A 10,277-nucleotide genomic window follows, 5' to 3' on the forward strand; every position below is an offset into this window, starting at 1 on the left:
CTTCAAAAATGTTTTTTTATCACTCCTAGGAGTGAAAACTGTTGTTATATGATGTTTTTTTTTTTCAAATTTTAAATGATCATTTTTCATGGAGCTTTGAAGGGGATGGATTCGGCCTCCTTTAGCCAGGCCAGAGCTCCAGGAGCCTGGGTAGGATTCTAGCTTTCTCCCCTTGCAGGCACCTGGCACTGAAGACATAATTTTTTTCTTAAAATCTTTTTTTTTGTGTTCCTTGTTGTTCCAAACTTAATTCTAATCACTTCTAATTAGAGATTATTTTAAAAATAGTGAAATAAATGACTAATTTCACTAAAAATAATGTAATATAACTGATGTTTTTAACTTCATTGTAGTGTTTTAGAAACTACTATGTCTTCAAAAATGGTTATTTTTCACTCCTAGGAATGAAAGCTGTTGTTATATGATGTTTATTTTCAAATTTTGAAAAATCAAAGGATTCTAGCTTCCTCCCCTTACAGGCATAGGACACAGAGAACCTCATGGTTTTCCTAAAAATCTTTTTTTATGTTCCCTGGTGTTCCAAACTTAGTTTAAATCAATTTTAATTTGTTATTATGTTAAAAACAGGGTAATAAATTCCTAATTGGACTATAAATAATGTCATATTGTCTGCTATAAAACTGATGTTTTCAACTCTATTGTAGAGATTCTAGAATCAACTAATAGAGAATTGAAATAAAAAAGGGCATAAGAAGACATTACCAACAACGACCACAAGATGGAGATATTGTCCAGACATTACCAACAACGACCACAAGATGGAGATCTTGTCCAAAGAGGCAAGAAGGGCAAAGCCGCGATAAGGTAAAATCATTTTTTGAAAGAGATTGCTGTCAGAATGCACATCCGTATCCCAAACAGAATCTCTAGAAAAATATGATCATTTGTGAAAAAGGCAAACGAGTGTCTGCTACAATATGATTGCTACATATCTGCATTTGTTGTTTTTTAAGGAGTAAGAGTGCAGGGGGTTTAAACCTGCAATCCAGTGTAGTGAAGTATTTCACAACACTACCTCTAGCACCTCTGGAAATAAATCCTCATAATGATTATTGCCCTGGGCATGTACCAAAAAATCAGTGAGCATATATATATATCACTGTGTTGAAGCTAGAGACACAGAATATCTGCAAAGACATCCTAAATACAGTGTTCCTGCAACTTTGAAGGTCCCATCCAGGTGGGACCTCCAGGTCCCATCCTTCTGCAGCCCCACATTGCGTTCCATCCAGGTCCATTTCTCAATCCTTGGGGCCTGGGCCTGGAGCTCGCTGAGCTGTTCCGTCCGGAGTGCCTGTATGTTCACTGTGCAAACTGAAATAATCTGAAGAGGTTTTTCTATAGACCACTCCTCCCATTGCCCCAGGGCAGCTTGACGTGCTGTCCAGTCTGCCAGCTTATTGCCCCTGGCCTCGGGAGTGTCCTCTCTGCTGTGGCCCGTACATTTGACTACAGCTACCTGCTTTGGGAGTTGGAGAGCCGCAAGCAGCTCAGACACCAGATCCGCATTCTTTACCGGAGTGCCAGCAGAGGTTAAAAGATCCCTATTACTCCATAACCTTCCAAAGTCATGGCATACTCCAAATGTGAGTCTGTGTATATTGTGGTGGTCTTGCCTTTTGCTAATTTACAGGCTTCCACCAAAGCTTTCAGTTCAGCTCGCTGTGCTGACGTGGGTACCTCAAATCTTCCCACACATTGGATATCATGTTCTGTAGTCACAGCCCAACCCGCTTTCCTCTCCCCACTAGAATTTATGAATGAAGTTCCATCAGTGAAGAGGATGAGGTCTTCATTCCTTAGTGGTTGCTCGGCTATTTTGATGCCCTCATCTTCTCCCATTGCCCAAACATCACAGCTGTGTTCTAACATATAGGCTTCTGATGGGTCAGGTAACAATGTGGCTGGATTTAGAGCTCCTTCACGTTCAATGGTAATATTTGGAGCCTCTAACAAGACCTGCCACTTGCTCCATCGTATTGCATTAACCTGACTGACCCGATTCAGGGACATGAGGGTGTGTACCGCATGTGGGCATCGAACAATCAGTTGTTGATCTAGCACTATGTTATTGACTGCCTGTACTGCTAGACAGACGGCCTGAACGGCTCGTAGACATGGTCCCCAGCCCCTGGCTACCTCCTCCAAGGATCCAGAGTAATACCCTACCGGGCGGTACCTACCCCCATGTTCCTGTGTTAGTACAGCTGTCCAAAATCCATTCTTTTCACTTACGTAGAGGTAGAATGGTTGATCTGTCTGAGGAAACCCCAATGCAGGAGCCTGTAACAGAGCTTGTTTTAAATCATTAAAAGCGTGTTCAGCTTCAGGACTCCAAGCAATAGGATCAAGGGACCTCCCTCCCCCCTTTAATAGGTCTGTAAGTGGTTTGGCCCTTTCAGAAAGAGCCATTTCTATTGAAATTGCACAGACCCAGAAATGATCGGAGCTCTCTCACCATGTTGGGACTAGGGTGTGTTCGGATTGCCTGGGCCCGATCTTCTGTCAATTCCCTTTTTCCCTGACTAATCTTCTGTCCCAAGTAAATTACGGTGTCTAGGCATAACTGTGCTTTGCTATAACTAGCCTTGTGTCCTTTTTTAACTAAATGGTCGAGAATAATTTGGAGGTCCTTCTTGTGGGTTTCCTCGTCAGGAGACGCGATTAAAATATCATCCACATATTGGATAACGACGGAGGACACTTGAGGCAACTCCCGGAGATGCCTCCGAAGTGCCATGTGATACACGGTGGGGCTGTTATAAAACCCCTGTGGTAACCTGGTCCAAGTATATTGTTCTCCATCTACAACAAAAGCGAACCAATCTTGTACCTCTGGGTGTAGAGGAACAGACCAGAACCCATTAGCCATGTCAATTACTGAAAACACCTGGTGCTCAGGGGACAGTAGTTGAAAAATAGCAAAGGGGTCTGCTACCAAGGGGGTGAGACGGTTGATGGGTTGATTAGCTTTTGAGTAATCAACTGTGAATCGCCATGCTCCGCTGGCTTTCTTTACAGGCCATATTGGACTGTTGCTTGTACTATGTGTTTTTCGTACAATGCCTTGAGCCAATAGTTTTTGTATTACTGGTCGAACCCCTTCCTCCGCCTCTTTGTTGATTTTATATGGCTTTGTGTATGGCGGGGATTTCCCAGTAAATGTGGCGGGTTCCATATCCAGAAGCCCGCATCCGTCCTTATCCATAGTCCAAATTGAATGCCCTTTTAGTTCGTCTTTTTGGAGGGACCAGATGTTTACCTCCACCCTCTCCTCATGTACGGTTAATGTAACCCCTTGTAGGTATTTCAGAGCATCCCATCCCAACAGATCTGGGGTAGGTCCTACCCACATGACAGCGTTAAATGTTACCTCCCCATCTCCTAGTCTAATCTTGAGTTTTTGAGTTTCTCTGAGTGTTATTCGATTGCCCCCTACACCAGTGGCCTCCAGCTCCCTCCCTGTGAACATGACAGCACACCGTTTGGCTGACTGTTCAGATAAACAAGATAATTGAGCCCCAGTGTCCCATAAAAGTGACATTTGAATCCCATTAATCGTGCATTGTAATTTGAGCTCTTTTTCACTCAGCTCCTGAGATAGGCGTAGGGAGGCCACTAGGGGGAGTCCTAGTTTAAAAGATCCCTGATAGCGCGTTTGTCTGCTTCGCTCAAATCCTGTAATTGTGACAACAGGCTTTTTTGCCCCTCTCGATTCGAGGGATTGAAAGGGGGATCGCGGTATCTTCCGCGGTATCACTGGCTAATCGCTTTTTGCAATTCTTTTGCCAATGTCCGAAATTTTTACAATAATGGCACCGATTTGTAATTTCGCCTTTTGGACTTAGTCGGGTGTCAGGGCCAGCTCCACCCTTCAGTATGGGGGGTGTCCACCCTGTTTGTATTGCCCGCACCTTTACATACATATTTCTCTCGATTTGCCGTGCCATTTTAACTATTTCCTCAAACTGTTTGTTCGTATCTTGCCCTATTTCGGGCTCTTTTAACTGAAGGGCTTTGGCTATATCAGGCTTAAGACCGCTCAAATAAATTTGTTTAATCACAGCAGAGGTGTCGCTATTCACATCATCTTCGTCACTTAATCCTGAGCATTCCAGCCAGAGTGTGACGAAGCGGTCAGTGAAGTCAGCCACATCCTCGCTTTCTTTTTGCTGACATGCAGATATCTTTTTCCAATCTGTCTTCGGTGGATAATTTTGTTTAAGCCATCGCCAAACCCATTCCCATCGCCCTCCCCTGCAGTTATCCTCACACAATTGTTTAAGTTCTCCGACACGCTTTTCCCCTGTCCTTCTGAGGATCATAGCGGCAGTCAGGGGGGAGATACCATAAGTATCTTTTAATTCCTGAAGCGCACTCCAGGTTCGCTGCATCCCTAATTTTGGGTGCGGTACTTCTCTAGCCCACCGGTCAATATCCTCCGGTTTTGGATTTGATCGTATTGGGGGTTCAGGGAAGGTAGGTGCGAGAACGGACCCCCTCGGCGGGGTGCGAGACGGAGTTAGAGTGGCGCTGTCATCAACGGCGCCAGCCCGTGCTACATCAAGTCCTTTCCCACTTCGAGTGAGAGTACAGATCTGCGGGCGCCCTCCCTCTAACAGGGGAGACCCTGATCCGTCTTTATCACACTCATACCAAGTGTTATCCCAATCAGACCCCCCATCTCCATATGGCCACTGTGGGAATTGATCCCAATTATTTTCGTTTCCTGCCTGTTTGTTCCCCTGTGGGAGAGCAGGATATAACTTAGTCGCCGGCTGTAGCACATTTGCCAGTGCAGCGTGACCAGGAGCTAATTCCTTCTTTAGTTTCTCATTCTCCTGTACTGCCTCTTTTAGCTTTTTTTCTAGTTCCTCTTTTGCCGCGAATACATTATCTTTCCTCTCATTTAACGCTTTTATTTTTTCTGTGAACTCCTTCTCTTTTTTATCCCATTCTGATTTCTCTTTCATGCTAATCTGCCACCTCAGGTGTCGGCCGATCACCAGGGCTGCAGCTAAATCTTTGTTTTTGTTCCAATGTTCATACGCATTTTTACAGGCATCTTCGCCCCAAACTCCTTCTGACAGACTCAGCTTCTTCCTATATTTTTCTTCCCTTTCAGTTAACTTACACTTTTCCGATATGTAATCAGATACTTCCACCACTTTCTCAAACACCCAATTAGCACACGTTTGGTTTCTTTAAGATTTACTTTTGTCGTGTGTGAGGTAACAGCTCATTCAGCTAAGGGCGTCTGTTACCTCCAGATCTAAATGCCTCTCAGAGACTTTAGAGAGGACTTACACCGCACTGTTCACAAGTAAGGAACGAGACCTCGAAAACCCCCTTTCTTGATCAGTAATTCACCATCCCCAGAACGCCAGCATCGCTGCTTTTGCCCCGGGCTGGACTTACACACTGAGCTCAATCAGGGCGATTCTCGGGTCTCAACGTCCTTTAAATCCTGTTACTTAATGCTTTGCTCTTTTATTATGAGGTGTGTTTATGTTAGTGTCGTGCGTGTGTATATGTATTTCACAAACAAGGAAAACACCAAAAATATACATATATATACCTCCTACTTCTGTTTCCTTTAAAACAAAAAACCACGCCACGCCAATCCGTGCACGATCAAGGCGTAGCTAATCTCAGGACCCCGGGCGCAATTAAGGCCCACACCAATCCTGGATTATACGTGCATTTAATGCACCACTCAGCTCCAGAACCCCGGGCGCAATTAAGGCCCACACCGATCCTGAGCCTCAGAACTCCGGGCGCAATTAAGGCCCACACCAGTCCTGACCTTCAGAACTCCAGGCGCAATTAAGGCCCACACCAGTCCTGAACTATGTGCATTTAATGCACCACTTGCTCCAGAACCCCGGGCGCAATTAAGGCCCACACCGATCCTGAACTTCGCGGTAAAGGTCCAAAACCCATTCGAAAACTCCACGCGCAATTAAGGCATACACCAGCTTCGAACGCCTGTACACAATACCGCGGACCGCCTGCCAGACCAAATTCTGGGCTTACAGCAAACAACCCATTACATACACCAGTGTCTTCCCCGGGCCAGAGGAATTCGGGAACTCACGTTTACTCCGTCATCTCGGGCGATTCTCGCAGGGAGCAGAGACTTCCCAATCGGTCAGAGAGAGTCGGGACTTTTAAATAAAAGAGGAGTCCTTACTCTCCTGCCGATGGGAAGTTCTGTGCCTTCTGGAGCATCCGCCGACTACGCCAAATTTGTTGTAACAGAAAGAATAAGGTTCTTGATCCCGAGATGAAGTAAAACAGATGAGTTTATTGCATGCAAGGAACAATAAAGCCGAAGTCTTGTTTCCCGCAAGAAACAACAAAACCGAAGTATTGTTCCCCGTACTGGTACAAACTTTTGGGTTATATAGTGTCTTCTTCTCCGTTTCTGACGTCACTCGGTCTGATGGTAAAGAGGGGGGTTCATGGTATTTGGTCAGTTTACGATGTCCTGGCCAAATGGTCAGTTTAAGATTACACCCAGGGGGGTTCCTAGCTTGCATCTGCAATCCTTATTAGTTAACCCCCTTTCCTGTCATAAACCCCAGCTTGTGACTTAGAAGTCTAAACTGTATACAGAAAGGATTAAATTCAAACCCCCGTCTTCACATCTTTCTTCACTATTTTCTATTGAAAGTCAGCCCTCGATCCAAGCTTTTGTTGCGCTTTCTGACCAAGCGAGGTCCGGTGGTGGCCCGGATGCCCCGCTTGCTCCCAGTGACCCGAGGCCAGGAAACAGGCAGCCTGGCCGGGCAGGGCAAAAATCGCACAAAGTCACCCGGGAGACCAGACGACCCTCCGAGACTGATGAGAGACCATACAGCTAACCGTTCATAGTGGGTGACCAGAAGTCCCACTGAGTGTCAGGGGGTGACCAGGTGGCAGTCTCCGTGCTGTGTACGAAAAAGACTACGTCCCATGGATGACCAGACGGCTAACCGTTCTTAGTGGGTGACCAGGAGACCCACCAATTGTCAGGGGGGTGGCGCATTTCCTGGCCAGCCGAGGCCAAGGAGGCCTGGGTCCCACTATCTGAAAGCACCAAGGGCAAGAAAAAAGCTCAAGGGAAAGAAAGCCCCGCTCGCAGGTCAACTGGAGCCGGACGCAGCACAGTACTGACTGTTTCGGAGATATGAATGAAAATATGCTATCCATTTTGTCAATATTGAAAAATAGGGGACACATATTTTAAGGATGGCAGGACTTATGCTGACCTGAACCGTGGGGTTCATTTGCATTAACTGAAAGTTTTGGGTCTCTGGGACATAACACATCCATTTTGTCAATATTCAGAAATATTGGAGACACATTTTTATGGAGGCAGACATGATGCTGAGTTTTTAAACTGGGGATAATAGACATTAAATGAAAGCTCTGAGTCTCTTCTTTCATATGCATTTGGTTTTAAGCTTGTAATGTACACAGTTTTGGAGAAATTACTGAAAATATGTAATCCATTTTCTCAATATTCAAAAATATTGGACACACATTTTTATGGATGCAGACATGATGCTGAGTTTAAAACTGGGGATAATAGACATTGAATGAAAGCTCTGAGTCTCTGCTTTCACGTGCACTTGGTTTAAACCTAGTAACATGCAGCATTTTGGAGATATTAATGAAAACAAGCCATCCTGTTACGACCCTAAGTGTCTAGGGGTAAAGGGGTGTAACATTTAGAATAGTTTTTGGATGCAGGTGGGTTCTGGTTAGGGACTTAGGAAGCGTGACAACAAGGGTTGGTGCAAAAAGTGATTATTTTAAGGTGAATATGTGACTGGTACGTAATAGGATACAATAATTCAATGGGTTAGGAAACTAGAATGGTGCCAAAGAAAAAGAAAAAAAAAGAAAAAATGGAGCTGGCTAAGAAAGTGAGGGAAAGCTAACCTAATTACAGAAGAAAACCCAAAACACTCTGTCTTCGGCGTCTTCTAACGCCCTAGCTAACCTTCACTGACTACCCAAAACCATACAAGACAAAAGGCACTCACCCGTCCTAAACTAGTGTTTCTAAAACAAAAATCAACTATGTGTGCAGAATGTACCCAACAACCTAAACTAACCCAATACACAAGAATTCACACAAATACACAAGTGAACTACGAATACCAAAGGGAAAACGAGAGTGGACACAAGTAACAGGGTACAAAAGAACACCGAGGTTGATACAATACATCTGGGCAAGGTAATGGCTAAATAATGGATAACACAAACAAACGAAAGTACAAGGAGACAAACACAAACCAACAAAGCCGAAGCTATACGAAATAAACACACACGCGAAACGATAAGAAGCCAAAGCAAAACCAAAAGCGAAATGAAACCGAAGCTAAGCTGAGCGGGACCGAAGTCAAATGAAAGGCCCCTTCCTTCTGAAAACCTCCAAGTTATGTACTGAATAAACTGCACTCTGATTGGCCGAGATGCTAAACGAGGATGACGTAATACGGAAACAATGTTGTAATGATGGGCCAATGGGGGAGGAAGAACAATCAAGGTCAGGAAGTGGGGAACATAGCGACAAAACACACATGGACCATACATTGGAATGTAACACATCCATTTGGTCAATATTCAGAAATATTGGAAATACATTTTTATGGAGGCAAACACAATGCTGAGATTTTAAACTGGGGATATTAGACATTAAATGAAACATCTGAGTCTCTACTTTCACGTGCATTTGGTTTAAACCTTGTAATATGCACCGTTTCGGAGATATGAATGAAAATATGCCAACCATTTTGTCAATATTAAAGAATATTGGACACACATTTTTATGGAGGCAGACATGATGCTGAGTTTAAAACTGGGGATAATAGACATTAAATAAAAGTTCTGATTCTCTGCTTTTACATGCATTTAGATTTAAGATTGTGGTATGCAGCAGGTCTCCAAGTTATCCTATAACTTTGGGATAAGGATTGGCTCTAAGGGCTGGATCGGTCGGACTGGGTGCGCGTCTCGGCTGGACGAGGCACCGTGTGCTGTGGCCCCTCTCGCGCGCCCCAGTCGAAGCCCACCCTCCCCTTCTCGTGGGAAGGCCGGGGTGCCGGGGGGGCAAGCCATCATCCACGGCGGCGAATCTAGACACGCGTCGGGCCCTTCCCGTGGATCTCCCCACTTGAGGCGCGCGTCGGTCAACCTCTTCCTGCCCAGGGAAGGCCGGCGGGCGGCAAGGGGCCTCGGCCAGTGTCTAGCAGCTGGCTTAGAACTGGTGCAGACCACGGGAATTCGACTGTTTAATTAAAACAAAGCATCATGAAGGCCCACGGCGGGTGTCAACGCGATGTGATTTCTGCCCAGTGCTCTGAATGTTAAAGTGAAGAAATTCAATGAAGCGTGGAAATTCTCTTAACTCCCTTGGGTAAGGAGTGGAGACTTAGTGACCTCTACCTCCACATGGTCCCGCTGGTAACTCCATTGCTCTGCCTGAGGATGTAGAGGCCAAATGAGGTCTAAATTATCTTACCCCTCCTGTGGGCCCTCCAACCCACTAGGTAGTACCCATGGCGAAACCTCAAAATGGAGAGTAATGTTAATGATGAACCATACCAGATGGCATGTCGCCCAGGAAAATAAGATGCCCTGGAAGGACTTGGGGTTGGGTCCTGTTTCAGTAAATCCCTACAGGACCCCAGTAGTTAAGAGTTATCAGCAGGCTCTCCGGAGGAGAGTGACCCGGGCTGGACTATACAGAAAACAAGCTCTGGATGCTCCTCTCCTAGCTGGGTTTAAACAGTACCTTATACAGGACCTGGGTGTGGTCAACTGCTCTCAGGAGGTAGGTATATAAAACTGGGCAGAGACTCACAAAGTACATATTTTAACTCATATTTTAATTTTAACTAATTTTAGCACAGAATTCACCTATCTGAGATTGTACCAGCCCTAAAAATAAACCCTAAAAACATTTTTTTTTATAGACAACATTTCCAGTTTCCTGTTTTTTATGGAACCATCTGAAGCATCCTTGATGTTTGTGAAGGACATTCCCAAAACGCGCAATTTTTTTTACCAACTGAGGATGACTGGACTGTCTCACCAAACCATGCTAATTACATCACAAACATCAACCAGTTCCTGTGCTACATCCTGAATGCCACCAACTTAACACAGGAGGCTGGCTAACGTCATCATCATCTTCCAGAGCATCCTAAAGGACATTCAGCAAAAAAACAGCAAGGATGTCTCACAGGACGTCATCAGAAAAA

Source organism: Atractosteus spatula (assembly GCF_055471065.1).
Source record: "Atractosteus spatula isolate fAtrSpa1 chromosome 17 unlocalized genomic scaffold, fAtrSpa1.hap1 SUPER_17_unloc_3, whole genome shotgun sequence".
Taxonomy (NCBI): Eukaryota; Metazoa; Chordata; class Actinopteri; order Semionotiformes; family Lepisosteidae; genus Atractosteus; species Atractosteus spatula.